A 23,167-nucleotide genomic window follows, 5' to 3' on the forward strand; every position below is an offset into this window, starting at 1 on the left:
GATTCACCTATAAAGTTACAAGGCCTTTGATTTTGTGTTATTTCTATGTCGTGCTGTCTGGTGTCATGTTTTGTCTGTATCAAAACTGAGCGCTCCTAAAATTAAAATTTAAAAATGGATCCAAATACTTTTATTCACGTGATTTGAAAGGGTTCAATTTAAATTGAGTAAACTAATAAAAGTTAAATGTCTTTAAAAATAACTTGCAAGTCTCTAGGTGGTCAAACTAATGGAATGTTGATGTTAAACAATGTCTAATATCAATTGTTTCTAGGACTTTTCTTCAACAGGAAAGAGACAGCAAATACTGTTCAGGACACCTGCCTGCTTTCTTGGTTTTTACAGAATAAGTAAATTAGAGTTAACATATATGGGATTACTTAAATGTGTTTGTAGAGACATCTGATTAATTTACAAAGTTAAAATGCTAATTGTTAAATAACATCAAGTACTCTTAACTCCTTAAATTCCATGGAGTATCATACTTAAACATTATTGGTGTTTTCATAGGTTGGTAAATAAAAAGGGTTTAAACTTGCTTTGTGTCATCACTAAACTAAAAACAAGGTTACTAAAAGTTATGTCTTAACAAGTACAATTCTATATACAAAGGGTTCTAAAGGTTTCAACTGTGTTTCAGTTAGAGTACTATAAACAACAAAGTATTTTATCTTGTTGAAATGGTGTAATTTATCTAAATTCAGAAATTTCATAAGAGTTGTTTCAGAATGTGAACAAAAGGGGGTCAACACATAAATAAGAAAAAATAAAAGGTTCTAAAAATACAACTATATTTAGTGAAGAACAAAATCTTTCTGGATAAGAAAGTGTTATATAATAAAATACATGAGGGTCTAAGTAAATGCTAAAAAAGTCTGTGTGTAAGTGAAGGGCAAGTCTCAACAAGTCTGTGTGTAACTAAGTTGGTTGTGTGTATGTGAGACAGCTAAAGCTATTAAAGGTTTTTCCTAAGGTAAAATACTAATGTGTTGATATAAACCAAAGCTTAATCTATATGGTAAAATGACAAGGATTTCTTAAAAACACTAATTTACTCTTAACTTTGTGTCTATTAAGTTTTTTTTTTTCTTTAGATCAATTAATCTTAAAAATTGGGGTTTATACAATTATGGTTAAACAACTGTTAGAGTATCGTACTGTGTTACAGAGTCTACATTTTTCTTAAAAAACAAACTAAATTTGGTAAGATAAAAGTGTCAAGGTAATTGTGAAATGGTCACTAGTTGTATATTAAATGTGTTCATATTTTTCAGGTATACAAGTTTTTAAAGCAGGGAATTTATCAAGCTGTGCTATTCTCCAGATTAAACTTGTCTGTAATGGTAATCTTAAACTTATAAAGAGTAAATTTTAATTGGGGATTTATTTCTATCATTTAATGTTCTATTATAGGACCTGTTATCAATGGGGTACGTGTAAAATTTGTTACTTTTTACATTGAGATAAAGAACTTCAAATATAAATGTATTTATAAAAGTTAGAGCCTGACTTGTTTAAAGGTTAATTTTGTGAAACATAAAGGTATTTTGCCACTTTATCACACAAAAGGAGAGTTAAAAACTCTCTCAGCCTTTCTTTAATTCATGTTTTAGATACAATGTTATATTGTGTTAATTATAAAGTTTATATAGACTCAGAAAACAGTATATGTAGACTACTTAATGATATTTAAGGAAGAAACAAAGATCAACATCAGAATTAGAACACTTAAGATTTGTAAGGAGCCACGCCTTACCTGAGATAAGGCTCTGCCTCCCACCTTACTGCATGTTAAAGTGACTCCAAAATAAGTCAGACTTCAGCTTATTTAAAGTTATAATCAAAAGATTGGTTTTTTTTTTGTTGTAAAATTACTATGATCTCAAATAGGAAATATAATGTGGTTCTCAGTCAAAATTCAAAATAGCTATTATACAAGCAGAATATATTTTTACTCTTACTTATTTCATTTTGTAAAACTGTTACCTCTTAATGTTTTACAGAAGTAGCTACTTCAAGAACACACAACCTAGGTAACTTGTGATAATAAGCCATCACCTAACAGATAGTGGTAACAGATACCAGAACAGATAGTGGTGACTTCCAGAACTAATGCAGACTCCAGTTAGATAAAAGGGTAAATAACTGTAAAGTTATGGACATTAAAGTTAAAGTCCAGTACTCTTACTTTATGACTGGTGAGACTGGCTTGCTGGATGATTAACATCAAACTTGGAGATTGAAATACAGAAGACAAGATAGACCAGTATTTGGATCTTTTGCCCTCAGTCAGCCTTAACCCAGGGAATAAGAGGACTTCTCTAAGGAGCACTTAAGGTGTTGTAAACTGTAGGTGCCATCAATCCTAACAACAAGGTTTCATCTTTATTTACTCAGTTACAAAATTTGATTTTGGGCCGTTCTGCACCCTTTTATCCTGTACATATAAGAGCTCATATGGCTCTCCCTGGACCTATTGTTGAAGGAAACGCAAGGGCAGATGCCGCTACCCGCACAATTTGTTTTCTTTCTTCTCTTGACAGTGCTCGAGACTTTCATAATGAATTTCATGTTAACTCCCAAACACTTCGTAAGCGCTTCTCTATTCCTTGAGCAAAAACGAGACAGATTGTCTTAGATTGTTCTCATTGTGTTCCATTTCACCATCTCCCTTCTTTTGGTGTTAACCCCCGAGGCTTGCGACCTCTTACGGTTTGACAAATGGATGTAACTCATATTGCAGAGTTTGGTTCCCTAAAATATGTTCATGTCTCAGTAGATACTTTTCTGGAGTTATGCATGCCTCTGCTTTGGCAGGAGAAAAAGGCCATCATGTCATCTCCCATTGCCTAGACGCTTGGGCCGCCTGGGGCCTTCCATGCTCCTTGAAGACAGATAATGGGCCGGCGTACACTGGTCAACAATTCACCTCTTTCTGCTCCACTATGGGAGTGCAACTGACTCATGGCTTACCTTACAACCCCCAAGGTCAGGGAATCGTGGAGAAAACTCATAGCACAATTAAAGAACTTTTACAAAGACAAAAAGGGGGAATAGGACCAAGCCGTACTCCTAAAGAGCGTTTGTCTCTGGCTCTTTTTACCATTAATTTTTTAACTTTGGATGCACATGATAATTCTGCGGCTGACAGACATTGTTCGCCGCCTGCCCCCCCTTTTTCTATTTCTATTATCAAACAGTTCAGAAGTGATTTTAAATTGTTCTAATGATAATATTACCTGCCTGCTATCAGAGTGTTGGAACGGTAGTGAATCTGTTGCTGTGATTGTAAAGGTACCCACCTTTGTACCTGTCCCAGTGGAGGTCAATCCAGATAATTTTCCATTGGTGAACCTCTTCAGAGAAAAGAGAGACTTTGGCATTACCACAGCCATAATAACTGCTATTGCTGTCTCTGCTGCTGCAGCCACTACCGCTGCTCTAGCCATGACCAATCAAGTTCAAACAGCACAAACCATTAATCAAGTCATACAGCAAACTGCACAGGTACTAGAATCCCAGGACCGCGTCAACAGACATATCTTATCAGGGATCTTGGCGGCGAATCAAAGGATAGATTTACTACAAGTACAGTTAGATGAACTTTTCAACATTGCACAAGTTGGATGCATCGGGAATCATAAACACATGTGTATAACTCCAGTAAGATATGAAGAAGCAAAGAATCAAAGCCACTTGATTTCCGCCTTTCTTGCAGGCAATTGGTCCCTAGAAGCTGAAAAGATGATGACTCAACAATTATTGCAGATTGCGATTTTAAATGACACTCGTGTTGAGCCTGTTACTTTGAGTCAGTTCTCTAGCTGGCTCACCTCTGCCTTTAGTTATTTTAAAAAATGGGCTAATGTGGGGATCTTTAAATGTATTTGTTTTGCAGGTATTTGCCTTTGCCTTTGGTTTATTTACAAGCTAAGAGTGCTTCAAGCACGTGAAAAGGTGGTGTTAATTCAGGCTGTGTTGGCCATTGAACAAGGGGTGTCACCTTCTGTGTGGTTGGCTAATCTGGCACGGGAATAAGTGGCATTTTTAGTATATCTCTGTTAGAGTTAGAATTATCATTTACGCTAGGTGTCTGCAGGGTATTGCTGTAATCACTATGTACTTTTCTTTGAGGACTGTGAATTTGCATTCTGGGGATTTCTTGTACTAATTAAGGCTTCAATTGTCTTGTAACTTCCACCTTTGATCTTGAGCTATAACAATAATGTTGGAGGAGAGAACTGTTACTGTATGCCTTGTGTTCATTATGGTGCCCCCATATTGTGCAGCATTGGAAAGAAGGGTAATGTGTTTTCCTACCTCAGGCCTTTGCAGTTGCGTAAGCTGGATAAGCTCCCCCAAGTATGGTTTTCCATACCGCTATGTCTTCATGGACACAGGATGCGAGGCAAAGCACTGCACTTGAGAGTTTTATTTTTGAACCTCAAGGAAGGCATGCCCTATTGCATGTGGGTTTGATGTCCACGTCCCACCCTACGAAAAAAGGCATCGGCTTAGGTGATATTCAGGCCCGGAGAAGGCGCCACTTCTGGGACTGACGTTCACTATTGCCACTTTTGCACAGTAGGATAGGGCCTCTACCTTCACCTGTGTTCATAAAATAAAGAAGGGGGAGCTGTGGTGAGCCGCCTCGCCACCATGATAAGATGGCGCTGGTTTCCTGAAGTGCTTTCTAGGTAAACAAGCCCATATTTGGTTGAGCTAACTGTTGCAAGTGGGAGCACCTATGAACATAGGCCAAGTGGCAGGAGTAGATTGGCTATTGCAAGAGTATAAAAGTGTATGAATTCGGCTCAAGAGGAGGAAGAAGAAAAACCATGGTTTTATAATATTAAGGTCCTTATTAAACTGCTGAAGGAAGATTCCTGTGTCGTGCTTTCTTGCGGGCGAGGGACACGACAGGAAGGGATTGCTGATTTGGTGGGAGTCAAGTCTAATCTACTGTCTCTGTCCTTCACTGGTCCAAGTTAGCATTACAGTTATTTTTGGGACCCTGTACTCCACTCCAGTTTCATCTATAGGTCCCTGGAAAGTGGAATAGTTCTCAAAAAAAATCTTAACCACAGATGATCATATAAGGAATCCTATGAACACAGGGGTAATTGAAAAGAGTAATTCCATAGCTTCAACAAAGAAATGGGTAGGTTTATGCTAGCTGTTATTTTATTTGAGGTGATTATGGCTTATTTTTAGATGTCTCATTGTCAATGTCCTGGCTTTCATTGGGAAGCTCAATTTAGAAATGGCTTCCAAACCTAACAAGATGGAACAATTCTCAGCTTCATATTTCCCAGAATTTACCTTTACTTCTCTTTCAGAAGCATTGATCCTCTTTCTTCTTTTTTCTACACTGAAATCCTGGGTTTTCATTTGGGTTGATTCATCCCCCCTTACTCTTGTAATCTGTCACTTTTTTCTTCCAATAATTTCTAGACTGTGAGCTCACAGAATCCTTTAGTCATTTTTATATTATGTCCTTAGGCATGTTGATTATCAAATATTATGGTGGGGACCTTAAATCAGCATCTCTAAAAAATGGCTGATTCCATGTAATTCTTCTGATAGGATTTGATTTTCTATTAAAAGCTAAATTCCTGTTTGTTTTTAATATTATAACTAAATATATGTTTTCTGAGAGATAAAAGAAATAGTGTTCTTAAAATAGTTGTCTATGATGAGACATTTTGTTTTACTTACTCTTTACTAATGTTACTGATAACTGGTCATTTTTGCTCCTCTACCTAAGCAACATGTCTTTATTTTCTTAATAAAGAAATTACTTTCAAATTTCTAGGCCCATAGGTTGTTTTAATAATTTAGCATCAACCCATGGGTTCAACTTGGTTAAAAAAATTGGGATTTTTTAAAGTAGCTGTCCTATCTTTTGTGATCTCTTAGTTCCCAGATTGAATCTAATTAGAGTTTTACTTTAGGAAATAAGTAGCTGACTGTTAGGCCAGATGTTAGGGGCAGTTTTGGTTCATCTATAACTCCCAGAAAAACGCTCCGCAGACACAGGTCCCACACGAGGAACTTTTTATTTTATGTGGACAAATCATGCCTGCTTGGGGAAAAGAGGGAAAGGAAAAGAAGATGGTGCAGGGTTTCTCCTCAGTTATCGGAATATCGTGGGCTGGGAGGAACCAATCGTGGAGGAGGATTATTACAGACTGACTGATGGACCAATGACATATTAGAACGTAATGTGGGAGGCAGGAAGGTTATGGCAACGTAAGCCGGAAATTCCTGTAATGGGAGAGGTGGGCGTAGTGCAGATTGACAGATGGGTTGGGAGGCTGGGTTCCTGTAACAGGAGAGGCAGATGTAATGCACATTGACAGGTGGTCCCTGTAGCAGGAGAGAAAGGTGGTTTTATACCTTACACTGACAACTATTGTAATGTGAACTACAAATGTGTTTTGTCTCCTCTATTCTAATTTTTTCCCATTCCTTCAAGTAGATTCTAAGTAATAAGAATTCAAAGAGGTTATGTCTAAAACATAGGAATATTTTTCTAAAACCTCTTTTTCTTATGTCATACAGTGTGGTTCTGAAAAACAGAGCAAAGAAATAGAAAGCAGGAAGTTGGTTTTACATCCAGTGCTTCTGCTGATTCTTTTTCTCATCTGTTGAAGTTTTGCTTTGTTCTAGTTCATGATAAATTGTCAGCTGACAAGCACAATGAACTTCATAGGGAAAGGTGCTGAGAGTACCAATCAAGTGTATGTTAATTAATAGCTGTTTTGCAATATGTTTATAAGTTTGGATTGCTACCAATTTCTTAACTACAGGATAAATTTGCAGGATAAATTACAGGGAAAATAAACAACTAAAAGGACATCCAACAAATACAAATGCACAAAAGAGAATTAGAAATGTGAGAGCTAAAACTTCTTAATCACATAATCATTTGGGCAGCTGCCTATCATTTCACCTTTTCAAGAACTAAAGTACTGAAAGTTGATATTATGTCTTAGGTCTTTTTCCTTTTCTAATATTTATGATACAAGGGATTTGTCATCTATTAAAGTAGAACTAATATTTTTTGATCTGCAGATTACTCTTGTTCAAAAGTAAATTGAAGGTCTCTTAAATTTTCTCCTTTTGTAATATAAACTTATCTCTGTTTTAGAATAAAAATATATTGAATTAATAATCCTCTAATAATTCCTAATTATTATTAACAATACCTCAATTTCCTCTTTAAAGTGTTTATTTTTAAATTGATTAGATTTCTATTATGTAAATCTACCAAAAAAGAAATCTTCACTCATTTTCTCAACCAAGCTGAAAGCAAGATGTGAATAGGATATTGCACTCAAAACATCTCAAGATGCAAACCCTTAGTTATTGATGCATATATACTAATATTTAACTTACTTATTTTGCTCTTTATATTAAGATAATATACATGTATACATATACATATGTAAAATTTTTCCAATTGTATTAAATCTGGTTACCAAAGAAAAATGCATTCTTGTAATGCCAGAGAGTAAGAAAGTGCTCAAAACAGAAACTGAATAAGCATATGTCAAAGGGACACCAGAGCCATCATATAGTGGAAAGTTTGAACAATAAAACAAATAACCTAGTATTAGAATATAAGACATAAAAACACATGATTCTATAGTGATATAAATAAATGATTAAATGAATGAATTAATAAATGATATGTAACAGACAACTCTCCCATACAAAAGAATTCTGAATTTATATAGATAGTTTCTTCTCAAAGAGATGAAACACAATTTTCTACTTTTTAAATGGGCTGCATAGATTGACTTCCCTCCAAAAATTGCAGTATGGAAAGGGGAAAAAGTGACTGCAGTGGAAAAAATTGACAAATACCACTGAGACTAGGTGATCAAGATTAACATCAACAGTGATAAGTCATACTGGCAATATGTACCCTTGAAATGATATGACAAGGAGGTATTTACTTCTGTGGTATTCCTCCCCTAAAACATAACACAGTTTAACCATGATAAAAGTATCAATAATCTCAAGTTGAGGAATATTCTACAAACTACCTGACCACTTCAAAACTTCAAGGTAATCAAAAACAAGGAAATTTTTAGCAACTGTCACAGTACACAGGAGCTAAGGAGATCTGTCATATAAATGTAATGGGTATTCTGGATTAAAGAGAGGATCAATTTAAAAAATAGGTGAATACAAATAAAGTGGGCATTTTGATTAATAATAATGTGTCAATGTTGGTTTATGAGTTGTGACAAATGTACCATAATAATGTGTCAACAATAAGGAAAACTAGGTGTGGTATATCCAAGAACTATGAAATATTTTTGCAATCTTTCTAAATCAAAAACTATTTCAAAATTAAAAACTACTTTAAAAAAGAAATGTATTTAATTGATGCAGTATTTGACCCAAAGCTACAGTCTAGTGAAATTTTCTTAGAGGAAGAACATTAACTATACCATTCATTTATATTACTATGTGTTTACCTGATTACTCTCAAATTAAGTTGATCTATTAAAACAAAATCTACCTTACCACAGCAAATTTTGCCTCCTTTGCTGAGTAAGTATTGACTGTAATTGTATTGACTGAGAAATGGTGATACAAAGTCAAAAGACAATTTCTTCAATTCACTTAGATAAGTTTTCTTGTATCAGAGAACATGAAGTCAGCAGTCCCCACAAATGACATTTATATTAAGGGCAACTACATACATAACTAAGGTAATATTACTTAATACTTGGCCTGCCTTGTTACTGTGGCTAATAGTAATGCAATAATAAACATTCTCTAGACTACCTACTTGGAAGTTCCCAAAGTGCATGATTTTCCATGCTTCTGTACACTGTACATTCTTCTGTTGTACTTTCAGTAAATTCTCCAGCTAAATAATACCTCCATCATCTTCAAGATTCAATTCATCTTTTTTCTCTTTCCTGAACCCCAATATGAAACACTGGGCTCCTTTGTGCTTTTACTACACCTGTTGAATATCCTTATCAAACTACATGGTAACAGTCCTCTCACATGGTTCCTCTTTCAATTAGTAAACTCTTGGGAGGCAGATACTTTGCAATCAATTTATGTGTTCCTAGTGCCTAGTGTAGTGCCTGGAACACAGTCAAGTGTCCATAGATTAATTAATTGAATGAATACATGTAACATGGGAGATAAAAATTTAATCAAGTTTTTAAAGACTTAAATAGTGAACAACACTTTGAGAAAACATTAATGAGATCAGGGGTGCTTAACATTTTGAAATGTCTGTGGGCAAACGTTCTTTCAGAAGATATCCTGGAATGGATCACAGATCTGAGTCAATGTCTAATATTCTGTTGTGGTTTGAAACACAAGTGTCTGTCTGTAACTTATTTACTCAATGAAATACGTCTTTTTAAAAAAGTCAGTATCAATATAAAAAGTCAAAATGGGGTATGTCTTCTTCATTGCTCATGCTGCCTAGAGTTACTCATTGCTGTTTCTCTTTACTTTCTCAAATCCTCCTGCTCCTTTGAAGTACTGGCCACCACCTCTCCTCATTGTAGTTATTTTCAGACACATTAAATCCCCTTCATTCTGTAAATATTTTAGTATCAAGCTTTTGACTTTCTCTGTAAACGTAACTACTCCTGCAGTTGACTTTAGTATCTAGGTATTAACTTTCATCAATCTAACATATTAGTTAGGATTAGGTTTGGCTATATATAATTGAAAAGCCCCCAAAAATGATGTAAACAAGACTGAAGCTTATTTTTCTCTCATATAAAAAAGTCCAGAGTAGACTGATGCATAACAGCTCCATAGTTCTTTTTTCTGCTGTACTATTCTCAGTTACTTCACGGTCCAAGGTGAATGCTGGATTTCAGCCATTATATGAACAGCCACACAGAAGGGAGGAGAAATGTAAGGCACACCCTTTCTTTTAAGGAGATTTAACAGAAGTTCCATATAGAATTTCCACTTACATCTCACTGGAAGAATGTAATCACATATCTAGCTACTAGGGAAGCTAAGAAATGTGTTTTTATACATAAAGAAAACATACCAAGGTTATTGAAAAGGAAGAGGAAATGAATGTTAAAGTGGGCCTTTAACATTCTGTCATCTAATTTTTCAGTTCTGTACCTTATTTCAATGATTTTATGATCCACCTCACTTCACCTACCTACACCTATGGTCATATCTAAGACAATGCTAATAATTGCAACATCACTGAAATAGCAATGTCAAACATCCTACTCTTCCAACCATCTCTTACCTACTAAGCTCATTCCCTCTGGTATTTACTGTCATCATCCAGTTCTTTGACTCCACTGGCCCCTCCATCAATCTGCTCTTCTTTTCCCAGATCGACAGGTTTACCACCCAGCATTATAATTCCACCCTGCTATGCATTCTCAACTCTTTTGTTGCCCTTCTCATACCTGCTTGGATAAACTTTACCTTTGGTATATGCCTGCACCCAAAAAGCTAAATACGGTAAGACAAAAATACCACTATGGTGGATTGGCTTGTCTTAAATTCATAACCACCAAACATATCTAGACCTTCAGTACAATCTGCCATTCACACTTAGATTTTCTAGTCAATTCTCTATCCTACTATTCTAGTTGATTATTTCACACCTCCTACCTGTTCAAACTTCAAATACTTGTCTCCTCTCCTCAATCAGCTAATCACCTTGCTGCTGCTTTTCTTCCTTTAAGAGAACAGAAACAAGGCTCAGGATATAGCTCAGTTGGTAGAGTGCTTGCCTCACATGCACATAAGCCCTGGGTTCAGTCCCCAGTCAGCCCCCAGGGAAGGAAAGGAATTGGAGGTGAGAGGGAAAAAGTAAGGATAACCAAAAGGAGGTACTCAGGCAGTCAAGAATTTGGAGGGGTGAGCAAGAAGTTGTGGTAAAATTTCACCTCTTCCCTTAAACTGTTTTTGATCAACAGCAAATATATGAGTTCATAAAGAAACAGAGCAAAGAATGGAGGGTGCAGTGTATATTAAGTAGATTTTTCAACTTCATAATACAAGAACAGACTTTACAACAAACAGTGCCACTCACTCAGAAACAATGTCCTGTGTGAGTTGGAGTTCCCCAACTTTGGCTGACTTCCCCATCATGATTCCTAAGTGGGATATCTTGTTAGAAATTTAGTGAGCAGTATTCCTGTACTCTTCACTCAGCAAATGTTTACTGAAAGCTAATTATCTACATGGTGTGTGCAGAATATGAAAAGGGATCAAATATGGATCTATGCTGTTATCAGCTGTCAAAGCAGTGATTCTCACACTTTAAAATACCCTTGTTAAAATGCAGATTCTGGTTCTGTACACGAGGATGGGACCTAGGATCCTGCTTAGATTCTTACAAGCTCCCAGGTGATACATGAATGCTGCTGGTCTGTATATATAACAAATATTGAGTAATAAAGGTTTTTTATAGGGAATGTTCAGTCCCATTATCATAAAATCTTGGACTCCTCCAAACCCTAGAATTGTCTGTGACATTTTTATACATTTTGTGTGCCTTCTAATTTTTTTTTTAAATTGCCCTTTCTCTTGGAGTTTATTTCTTCTGGAGTTAATCATTGCAAAAAATGCTATTTCTTAGTTTATAAGAGCATTCTCCTTCTAACAATTCACTAATTTGTCAGGGTCTATCTACTATTAGACACTCCATATCGAATTATTCCCCAGGACCCCAATTCAGGCTGACCAGTCCTTCCTGTGGTTCTGCACAGTATCAGCTTCTAACCTTCACCTCTACTTCCCTCTCCCTGGAGATGAAGTCCACAATATTATTCCTCTCCCCGTCACTGCTCAGAGAGACATGGCTCATAAAATGTTTCGGCACATCTGAGGCCATGTGAGGCAGTCATAGAAAAGCTGCACTGGTCCTGCAGCACCTAGCCCATGGCGTCCTAAGAGCTGTCCACTCACCAGGCAGCGCAGGGCTGCAGCTCTGGCGCTTCAGGCATGGCATCCACATGGGGCGGTCCCTGTCCAGCGCCCCCATGCAGAGCTGAAGGCTGTGTGTGCCCACCATCGAGGTGGAGGCAGCTAGAGAGGCGGGCACGCTGGGGAGCCATGGTGGCAGGCGGCCGGATCTCACAGGAGCGGCCTAGAGCTATGGGCCTTGTAGCCATTTTAGGAGGAAACCCAGGTCCCTGGCCTGGGTGCGGCTTCAATTTCAATAACTTTGTTGGTGGCCTTGCCTGCCCAACGGCCAACTCACCCGTGGTCCTGGGGAAAAGGAGCACATCGCTGGAGGTGATTGGGGTGTGGGAGTGGGCACGGTACTTTGGGGGAGTCCCCAGGGTGGGTTTCCAGAGTGGGGGCCGCGGGAGACCAGGGGCTTGTGGGAGTCACTGTAGGCCAGGAGGTTGGGGACCATGGGGCACAGTTTCCTGTGGTGGGGATTCCCTTCCCGGGTCTCCAGGCGCAGAGGCGGGGACAGGGTGCCCCTGACCGCGGCTGCTGGTGTGTTTGTTCACCGCCGGGTGTAGCTCTGTACACCAGGTGGTCCCTGAATTGAGCTGCAGCCATGGGAAACACCACCAGCGACTGACTGGGTGTCCGGGGAACATCACAGCGCCAAGGCTGCATGCGCAGAGGGTGATGGCGACCATGCCCTGGACAAGGAGCCCAAGGTTATGGTGGGGAGCACCAGCGACTCAGGCGTCTTCCACCTGCTGGACTCCAAGGTCTCGCTCCGTGCCCCCTACCATGGCGGTGCAGCTGCTGCTTGGCTTCCGGACACCTCCTCCTTTCCTTGGCTCCTCTTCATCACACTAAACTGGGTTACGATAATTTTTTTTTTTTTTAATTAAAGGGTTATTCCAGAGATGGAGGTGTTGGATAGTAAATCCCTCTTGTGGTGCTGCCTCAATATAAGGCAGATGTGGAGTTCTTGTTTTCTTGGTGGTTTGACCAAGCCTTGAGTCACATTATTTAGGGCAGGGACCATAGACACCTTCCCCGCCCTCACCATCCTTGGTTCTTCTAACAATTTATAGGTTGTAAGCTATGGTGGAAATCTTGAGGGGGTAGATTGTTTGGGCTGCTGACCCTAGCTCAGTTGCTTACATTTTCCTTGAAATGGCTAAGTGAATTTTTTCCTGGAATTTTCTGTTTGTTTGGATCCTTTTTGCTCTTTTAGGAACTCTGCACTTTGGGTCCTTTTCCCCTTTGGCGTGGCTGTGAGAACCCACCACTTGTTAACTAGAATACTTGTGCCTAGACTTGGAGACCAATAAAGGGAAACATTTAGTTGACAGTTCAGTTTTTGTCCTATATTTTGTAGTTGTGGTGACTGTGCTTTCAGGCCAGCTTCTCAAGTGGGAGAGACAGTGATTCCCAGATAGCTCCACTCCACAGTAGTCCTTCAAAATTTTTCCTTAACCTAAAAGCAATAATTCAATGCTTCACTGAAAACCATACTTTCAATTGAAGGAGTTACAGGAAGAGGTCAATCGTGTTCCCCCCTAACATAAAAGACAGATGGAATTGACACCAATGTGATTCCATCCTAATGTTTCTAATAACTTACAATTTTCAGCATAAATACATTTAATTCTTTCTGGTAGGATCTTCAGGGATGAAATAGAAAAATGGAGGGATTGAGGCAATTGGGGGATAGGTTTGAGGCTTTGGACAGAAATTAGTTTTATTTGCTACAGCAGTAGTACATGGAATTTGGATGCTATGGTTTATTTTTGGAACCCAATTGAGAACATTATCATAGAGGGAGAAATAAGAGTGGTTGAAAGGGGCAATTTGTGGGGCTTTTTCTCCATTTCTTTCTTTCTTCTCCCACTTCAGAATTTCTTCATCATGTGGTCGGTCTACACAGCCATCTGTATTTACTTTTTTAAAGCTTTCCCAAGGTGATGAACCTCATTGTATTTTTACCCCTTTTCCTACATCAATGACTCAGGATTTGAGTCATTGATTTTTACCCCTTTTTCTACATCAATTGACTCAGGATTTGAGTACATTGTATTTGTCCAACCATTACTGAAGTCGTTGGTGTCCTGAATTAAAGCCAAATTGTTCTGTGTGAATTGGGGCCTATTCTGGATCATTCTTTCCCTCATTCCAATCTTGCCATTTGGAAAACAAGAAAATGGTTCATATAATTCTTATGGTCCCACCCAAATTTAAGGGTTTTTGACCGACCCTTTTCTTCCCTCTGTATTTTACTAAAGCCTCTTCAAACTATAATTTTAATTGTTGTTTTGCCTCTTTTATCAGTGGTTCTGCTGTTTAACTTAAAGTAATCAACCTTTTTTCTAGTCAGCTACATTAGAATCCTACCACAGGAATGTTATGTCATAAGTGGAAGATCTTTGCTCCAAATGTTGGAGCATTAGTAGTTTGTGACTTTCAGATTCTAAATGAAATCTTAAGTTGGAAAATAATTGATAGAAACAGTGGCAGTAGGGCCTCCATTCAATGCCAGCATTTTTCAGCAGACTAATTCAATGGTTCTCAATCTTATTTATGTATTGGAATCACCTGAGATTTGTTTAAATACTTTATGGAAAATTTGAATCATTTACAAAGTATGAAGAACAGTATAATGAACTCTGTGTACCTCTCACCAAGTTTAGAGATTGATGAAAGCATGAATGAATGTATATCATCAATGTTATGGGGTGCAACTTAAGAACAATTCAATCACCACTGAGAAGTCCAAATTTGAAAGTCTTTATTAAGCTGGCTGGCTGTCTCATACAATGCCCCAAAAAATGGCTATTGGAAGAACAATCCCGACCACAGGGTTATAGGGGTTTTTATACCAAAAATCACATCAATCATAAGTGTCTGTTGCTATGATTCAAAATCACAAACTAACATCATGAGATCATCAACAGAGGAAGAAGTGGGTCAAAATGACCCTCACCTAGGTAAAAACTAAAGAATGGTTACTAACATCCACACAATCACTGTTTACATGGTACATTGTTTAGGAGCAATAAGAATCAAAAGAGAGCAATTTTCCTTTACATAGGAATTATCATTGTGTATTGTTAAACTTGTTGCACCAAGTAACTGATGATGGGTACAAAGGCAGAGTGTTCCCATGGGAGAAGCTTATTTCCTACATAACATGGAGTCTCAGAGCAAAATGGAGTCTGTTTAGTCATTTCCCTTATAGAGTGGCCTATAACATTCTCATGGAGTCAGCTCTGTCAGCCCATCATAATCCATACCCTGATCTTCTATTCCTCCACCAATTTTTTGAAGCAAATTCCATATGTTATAACAAATTATGATGTACCTCAAAAGATGAGGTTTTCTCTCTATTTTAACATAATCCCAGTCTTATCTGGGATGATTTTAAAAATAGATTTTCAGATTCTATGTCTGAATCAGAATCTCAGGTTATTCTTAGGCATATGCAAAAATTCCTGTCTAATGCAGCCAGTCAGACAGAATGCATTGCTTTTAGAATATGGATACTAGGTTTTCTCTTATGCTGATTCCATGTAATATTGTAAAAGCCTCTTCAGTTTTCTTTTTTCAGATTTTTGCTTTCTTTTAGTTAATTAAGTAATTAATCTGTGCTTCTGGGGCAGGAACCCAAGGCCTCATGTCTTCTAGGCAAGTGTTCTACCACCAACCTACATCCCCAGACCTTGAATTTTATTTTAGATTATGTACCTGGTTTCTCAGACTGTAGTTTTGAGGAATAGAGAGAGATAGTACAGAAAGTAGACTTTTCCATTCCCCACCACCTTCACACACACAAAAATCCTAAGTAAATAAGCTAGTCTTTTTTTTTTTAATGCACTTTATTTTGTTTGGTAATATTTTTACTTAACAGTGTAAAGTCCTTTTTACCTGTTACTAGTTTAAGGCAGGGCTTAGCAAATATTTTCTGTAAGGGACCACATGGTAAATATTTTAGACTATGTAGATAATACAGTCTTTCACAGCTGCTTCCATGGTGGTGTAGAAACAGCTATAGATAATAGGCATACAAATGAGTGTAGCTATTTTTCAGTAAAAACTTTATGAAAGCACCTGCCTTACTGGCTGCAGTTTGTCAACTACTGGCCTAAAGGGATGGTAATAAAAAAAAATCTAAGGAGTTAATATTTTTCAGAATCCTGCAAACTTTATTTGATTATATAATTATTTTTGTTAAAGAAAAATGTTTTTATTGTCTTTTGCTTTTTGAGGTGCCAAAATTTGCATTCCTATACCTCAAATAGAATAAGCCTGTCATAGGTGAGCAAATATGATTTCATAACCACTTTTTTGTTCTAGCACTGCCTCTCATTAGCTAGGCCAAGTCCTCTACTACTAAGCTACATTCTCACCCAGTATTTTTCCATTTTATAAAATGAATGATCTGTTATTTTTAATTTTAATTAATTAACTGATTAATCTGTAGTTCTGGGGCTTGAACCTAGGGCCTCACATAGGCTAGGCAAGTGCTCTGGCACTGAGCTACTTCCCCAGACCTTTAATACTAAATTTTTAATGTCCCTTCTTTGTGTAACTTATTAGCTAAAATAGAGTTTATAAATTTTTTATGAAGTTTGATATCTGTAACTTTCTTTACAGTTGATAAATGAGGGCTGTTTATAGTTGCTTGTGAAAAATATATACCTGACTTAATTTTTAAAAATATAGCCATCTTTTGTTTTTATTATTTTCTCTCTCTTAAGAGGTACTCAGAAGCATGTTATAATTGCCTGCCTATGAAAATTAAACTGGCAGTAGGCAGTAGGGTTTTCTTTTTCTTTTCTTTTCTTTTTTAAAGGGCAATCTTGGGGCTATGAAAGGTTAAGTAATATATGCAAACTCAAAAGTTAGACTCTGATTTATGCAGGACTTGAGCATAAGCCATTTGACCAGTTTTGGTTCAAGATGAGTTCTTTTTCTATGGTTTGTAAAAATCTGATTTATTCTAATTTTAAGGCTTATTTCCTTGGTTGAAGCCTAGCACCCCTTTCTACTCTAAGAAGGAGAATGATCTTTTTAAGAATTCTTGGGTCACAATTTATTCTAATGATAACCTACTCCTTCTTACAGCTCCCTGGGGACAAATAGTTTGTATCATGGTAGCAGGATTTGAACAACTCCATAAAGCCCACCCAGCAGGCCCAGACTACTGTTATCCGCTGGTCTGAAGGAGGCACGGAGGTCTTCATTTATGGGTCTTTCAACAACTGGAGCACCAAGATTCTACTGATTAAGAGGTGGAGGTAAGTGTTTTGGTTGAGACTGAGGGGTCCAGGAATACAACCTGACCTGTTATCCTTTCTAATAAGAGTGAACAGGCTGGACTTCCCATGTCCATCCACTAGATGCTTTCTTTGAAATATGCCCTATTCTGTAACCACTTAGTATCTATGGCATTGGTTTTTAACCTCATTGTGTGTCAGATGCTTTACCACTTAGAATAACATTACCTCAAGGGAATTTATAATAGCTTTGTGAGTGTATTCTTTAGGATGGTGTTGCACAGGTCTTTTCTATGTTTGGAGGAAGGGTGTAACTGACAGAATCTGTTGCTGTGACTTCTGCACTAAAGCAAAATGCACTGTAAAATTCAAGGTGGTAGTGTTATGTGGTACTTCCAGAGCAATGATGAATTAACTGATTACTAGAATGGCCCAGATAACCAGATAGGTCATTTTACAGTAATGACTCACCAAAGTATGGAAAGTACCCTATATCCCAAATCTGCTAAGGTACTTATACTTATGAGGGATCTGTTCTGCAAGAGCAAAATAGTTATAGCAAGATGAACCAATTTGAGAGATCATTGACTATTTTTTTCTAGGCATTGGCTTAAGAACCAAAGTTGTTGGAAGGGTTGGAAACATATGTCTAACATGATATAGATAAAGAGAGTTGATGAATATATTATATTTTTTACACAAGGGACACAGTGGCTTAGGGATAAGGGAAATCATTGGTATAATGCTATAATTACCACTTGATTTTCTATATTCTGTCTTCTTAAAGCAACTTGACTGACCTTATGTTTTCTTCTACAGCCATAATGACTTCATTGCCATCTTGGATCTCCCTGTGGGGGGAGAACCAATACAAGTTTTTTGTAGTTGGACAGTGGGTTCATGATCCATCAGAGGTAAGGCTTTGATCTCCAAAATCACCATGACTTAGCAACCTCATTTTAACTATCATTCCTCTCTGAATTGATAGTAGCAGTTCCCTTACCCTAAAGGATTCCTCTTGATAAAAGATGGAGATGCTGAGTGTGATCATTTGTAATTTTTAGTAGATGCAGAGAGGAGGATGAGTGGAAAAGAGGAATTCAAAAGGGAATTCAAAAATTTTTTTCTGCTTATTGATTCAGACTATGGTTACCAGTCAGTTTGGCACGATGAGCAATTTGACCCATGTCAAGAAACCTGATTTTGAGGTGTTTGATGCTTTAAAACAAGATTCTATGAAAAGCTCTGAGACATCTTGTCAAGGTAATTTTATAATATTTACTCTCTTTTGCCTTGTATTTCTTGTAATCCAAGAGTGGTTTTTAAATTTTGATCTTGAAAGTAATCTTTAAATTTTGTTTTTTATTTCCATTTCTTCTCAGGAATCTTCTGAATCCTTTATATATGTGCACATATTTCTTATATAAACATTTAGATTCTATTCTTTATACCAAAAAGTCTCAGTCTAGTGTATTTTAACTTTTTAACCAAGTATCTACAGTAAGACATTTATTTTGCTTTGCAGCCCAATACACACATAACAGATATACAGAAGTGTAATATGTGGTATAATGTTTGCCTTTATTCTCTGTGATGTATTCTTTTCTGTTTTTTAAAAATATTTATTTATTTATTTATTTATTTTGGTATTGAAATTGAACTCAGAGACCCTCTTCCAACTGAACCATAACCACAACCCCTTTTATTTTGAATCAGGGTCTCACTAAGTTGCTGTGACTTGCCTTGAACTTGAGATCCTCCTGCCTCAGCATTTTGGGTCACTGGGATTACAGGCTTGTGCCACAGCATGTGGCTGCTATTGTATTTTTTACAGCCCATTAGTGGACTATAGCCTATTTTTTGAAAACTCTTCCTAGTAATATTTCAAGTTTTCCATTGACCTTTGGTGGTATCACCCAGCAGAGACTAGATGTGCCTTGTTTGTCTTATTAAGCTGCCTCAGCTTAATGTGCCAGCTTGATAAATCAGTTGGCAGTTCTGTAGTTTTATGAGATCCTACAATTATAGTAGTCGTTGGGACAAAGTAGCTGAAAAAACAAGCACACACACACAATATCAAGCAATTCTTTTGCATATAATCAAAATTTTGTAAATTTTTGACTTAAAAAAATTCCCTGGTATGGGAAAAGATTTCTATATACTTTTCTTTCTTTTTCTTTTTTTTTTTCTTGCAGTGCTGAGGATTGAACCCAGGGCCTTGTGCTTTCAAGGCCACTTTACAAGCTGAGCTATATCATCAGTCCCATTTTTTCCTATAATATTTTTTCCAAGACCTTCATCTCTACTTAATTTACTATGTCAGTAATGAAAATATTCTCCAAACCATATTCATAAATACTGGTTTGCTACTTTACAGTAAGAGCTATGCCTGTCTAAGGAAGTGTGTGCTGTATTTACACTGAGTACTCTTCTCGCTTTGAGTTCAAAACCTGCCTCTGCTACTAAGTAGTTTTACCATTGTGGACAAGGACCTCAATTCTTTTGGTTCTGTATTCTATAACAGTAAAATCAGGAGTTGGACTCAGTGTTTCTCAGCAATCACAAGTCCTGAAGTGGAACATATTAATAATCACAGGGCATAAGGATGACATGTTGTTTCTAAAACTGCATAGTATAATAATTATTTAGAAAATTTTGGATAATAATGTTTTCATTATATAAGCTCTCAAAGTTAAGGCAGACATTCTCTTTGGTGGGAAGAGATTTAAAAGGGTTTAAAGATACCAAATTAAATTATGAGGTCAGAGGTAACTATATTTTTGCATTATATGATTCTGACAAAGTAACCTATTAATAATAGTCAAGAATAACTATACAGAGAGAAGACCAACATACTTTTGATATTTCTCACTTCCCTCTTTCACCTAATTTCCCAATCCATTCTGGTAAGCCTTAGAATACATTTTTATTAGGTTTGAATTTGCACTAAGTTTAGTGTAGCCAGTTACTTAACCAATTTGTATTTTTTTTTTGAGATGAGGATAAGGAAATTAAAAAATATATTTTGTATACTTCCCAGCAGTGTTTTGTGGATTACATGACATAATAATGGGATGAGCTTTGGAAAGTTTTTAAGATATTATAAAATATCACTGTATTTATTAATTTTGCTTTTGCTTCATATATGTTTAACTGAAATCAGTTCTTTAAATGAACTATTATAATCTTCCACTGGAGAGTATAAAACATTTTTTTAAATCTTTAAACAAAAACAATTTTCCTTATTGTTAAATTTTTCCTTCTAGGATGCATTATTTTTTTTCCATTTTTGAAGTATAATTTACATACCATAAATTCATCCTTTTAAATTATATGATTTCATAAGTTTTAGTATATTCAGAGTTGTGTTACATTACTGGTAGTTCCAGAGCATTTTTATCATCCTCAGAAGAAACCCTGTACCCATTTGCAGTCACTTTCCATTCCTTCCTCTCTCATACTTCTATCAACCACGAGTCTACTTTCTGTCTTTATGGATTTGTCTATTCATGGTAATTTTTGTGAGACTCTTTCACTTAGCTTAATGTTTTCAGGGTTCATTCATATTGAAACATGAATCTATTTATGACACAATAATATTCCATGGTATGGACATACCATTTTGTTTATTTGTTATTGATAGACATTTGTATTGTTTCCGTTTCTTGGTACTATAAACATTAACATATGAGTTTTCATGTGGGCACGTATATCTTGGATATATACCTGGGTATGTAATTGTTGATTCATGTGGTAACTTTCTGTTTAACTCTTTGAAGTGGCTATACTATTGTAGATTTCCCACTGGCAATGGGACTACTGTAGTTTGAAAGTTCCAACTTCTCCATCTTTGCCAGTATTCATTAGTTTGTCCTTTTAATTATAGCCATCCTAGTGTGTATGAAATATCATCTCACTGTGGTTTTGAATTGCATTTCCCTAATGACTATTACATAGATCTTGTTCTTATTGCTGCAGTCATTGTAGTATCAGAAATCATAGAATTTGTAAACTTGTTATGTGTTGCTTGGGTGGGGGAAAAATGAAACCTAATTTGTTCACATTGTTTTAAAGTTTGCAAGGCCTCTTCACATCCATTATCTCTCTAGTTTCCTCAATGAAATTGGAAATAGGGCAAGGATTCTTTTTATTTTTATGGATGAGGAAACAGGTAAAAGCATTTTTCAAGGTTGTAAAGCTGATAAATATGGTAGCTCTTTCCTTAGCTCAAGTCTATGATCCCTCTCCTCTTCATACAATCTTGTTGCCATGTTAGACAACTTTTTCCTTGCACTGCTTGACACTTGTAGACCCAATGGGTAAAAAGTTATGATCCATGACTTCTATATTTAATATTAGTGGCCATGTATTTTTCTATGCATTATCCTAATTTTTATATTTTTCCTCATATTTGTGAAAATATCTTTTAGATCTTTCCAGCTCAACCCCTGGGCCTTATGGTCAAGAAATGTATGTATTTTGATCTGAAGAGAAATTCAAATCCCACCCATCCTTCCTTCTCACCTACTCCAAATTATTCTTAACAAGGACACTAATATTTCTGTAAGTATTCTGAGAATATTGCTGGAGAATCTGGGGAACTATAGGATTAATTTGGCCAAAATTCAGTAATCCTAGAGGTTGGGATTACTATAAAGGTATATTGAGATTATAAATCATATACATAGGACTAGCACTATAGACTCCTTTTATCAAGTCTAGTTTGTTAGCTTATTCAGGAACTAAAATCAAAGCTTATAGTTGTCTCTGTTCCTTAAAAAAACCAGGATCACAGTGTATTCTAGAACTAATTTCTGAGATTTCTCTTCCAACATGAGATAAGGAATACTTATCATTTGGGAATATACAAAAGAGTTACAATTTTTGCTTGCATATAATTGACTTCTGTATTTATTCTCATTGATTCTCACTAAGATTACTTTTGCCATTTAATGCAAATCTTCCATAATTGTTGTACATAAAATTTTTGTTATAGCTCTATTAAGATTAGCAGATCTTGATACTTAGGGTTTCTGCCATGAACTGAGAATTTTCCAAATTTTCTGTTATAAGAATCTATTACTGATACATACTGGAGTGGATACACTATTTAAAGGAGATAAAGATAAGGTGTTCTTAGCAATCCCAGAAAACTCTGAGAAAGAGTAAGCTAATGGTTTGTCCATACAACTAATGTTATTCTTTTTAATTTTTTTGTATCTTAGTGTGATCCAGTCTTACTTCCTGACCCAACCATGTTATGCTGAACCATCTCTATGCATTATCTATTAAGGCAAGTGGTGTCCTTGGTTCTTCATATCTCAGCTATATGAAAGGTTATGGGTAATATGTTGTGCAGTGGTTACTTGCTCAGCTACTTCATTTTACCTGAAGGTTACAGTAATTGTTAAGAAGAACTTACTTTTTAGACAGTTTTCAATTTCTGTTTCTGTGTTCTGGCTAACTGACTTGTGCAGTGATTGAATGGTCTATTTTATTTCCCAGTTTCTTTTTGGGTGGCTAGAACTTTTATGCCACCTACTTATTTGAGTTCATAGCACTAAGACAGCATTTTCAGAAAGTCAGGTTTAGCTTCTAGTTCAAATAATACTTGAATGTGATAGTAAAACTTCTTTCTCCCATTTTAAATGTGGAATTGAGCTACTTTTGGGTGTCACTAATGTATATACCCAAATGCTTGCTTCTTTGCTGTACAGTAGGTAAAAGAGAAATGTGACCAGAATTACCCTGTCCCCTCTAGCTCTAGAGTCCTCCTTGCTTTCTCTGCTATTTTAGATTCTGGGATGAAAATTTCTGTTCTATTCTATCTTGTCATGTCTAGGGTCAGGCTGTTAGAATAAACTTATATAGCTCTGTGACGGTCAAACTAAGCTGATCATGATCAGAATGACCTGGGAAAGTTTGTGAGCATACAGATTCAGTGGCTCCATCTCCAAAGAGTTCAAATA

At 36.5% G+C, this 23,167-nt stretch overlaps 1 pseudogene; it reads left to right on the plus strand.

Moving 5' to 3' along the window:
* The first annotated feature begins 12,544 nt into the window (after nt 1–12,544).
* Nucleotides 12,545–22,491, plus strand: LOC124974180 (5'-AMP-activated protein kinase subunit beta-2-like; annotated as a pseudogene).
* The last annotated feature ends 676 nt before the right edge of the window (nt 22,492–23,167 follow it).

Source organism: Sciurus carolinensis, unplaced genomic scaffold, assembly GCF_902686445.1.
Source record: "Sciurus carolinensis unplaced genomic scaffold, mSciCar1.2, whole genome shotgun sequence".
Taxonomy (NCBI): domain Eukaryota; kingdom Metazoa; phylum Chordata; class Mammalia; order Rodentia; family Sciuridae; genus Sciurus; species Sciurus carolinensis.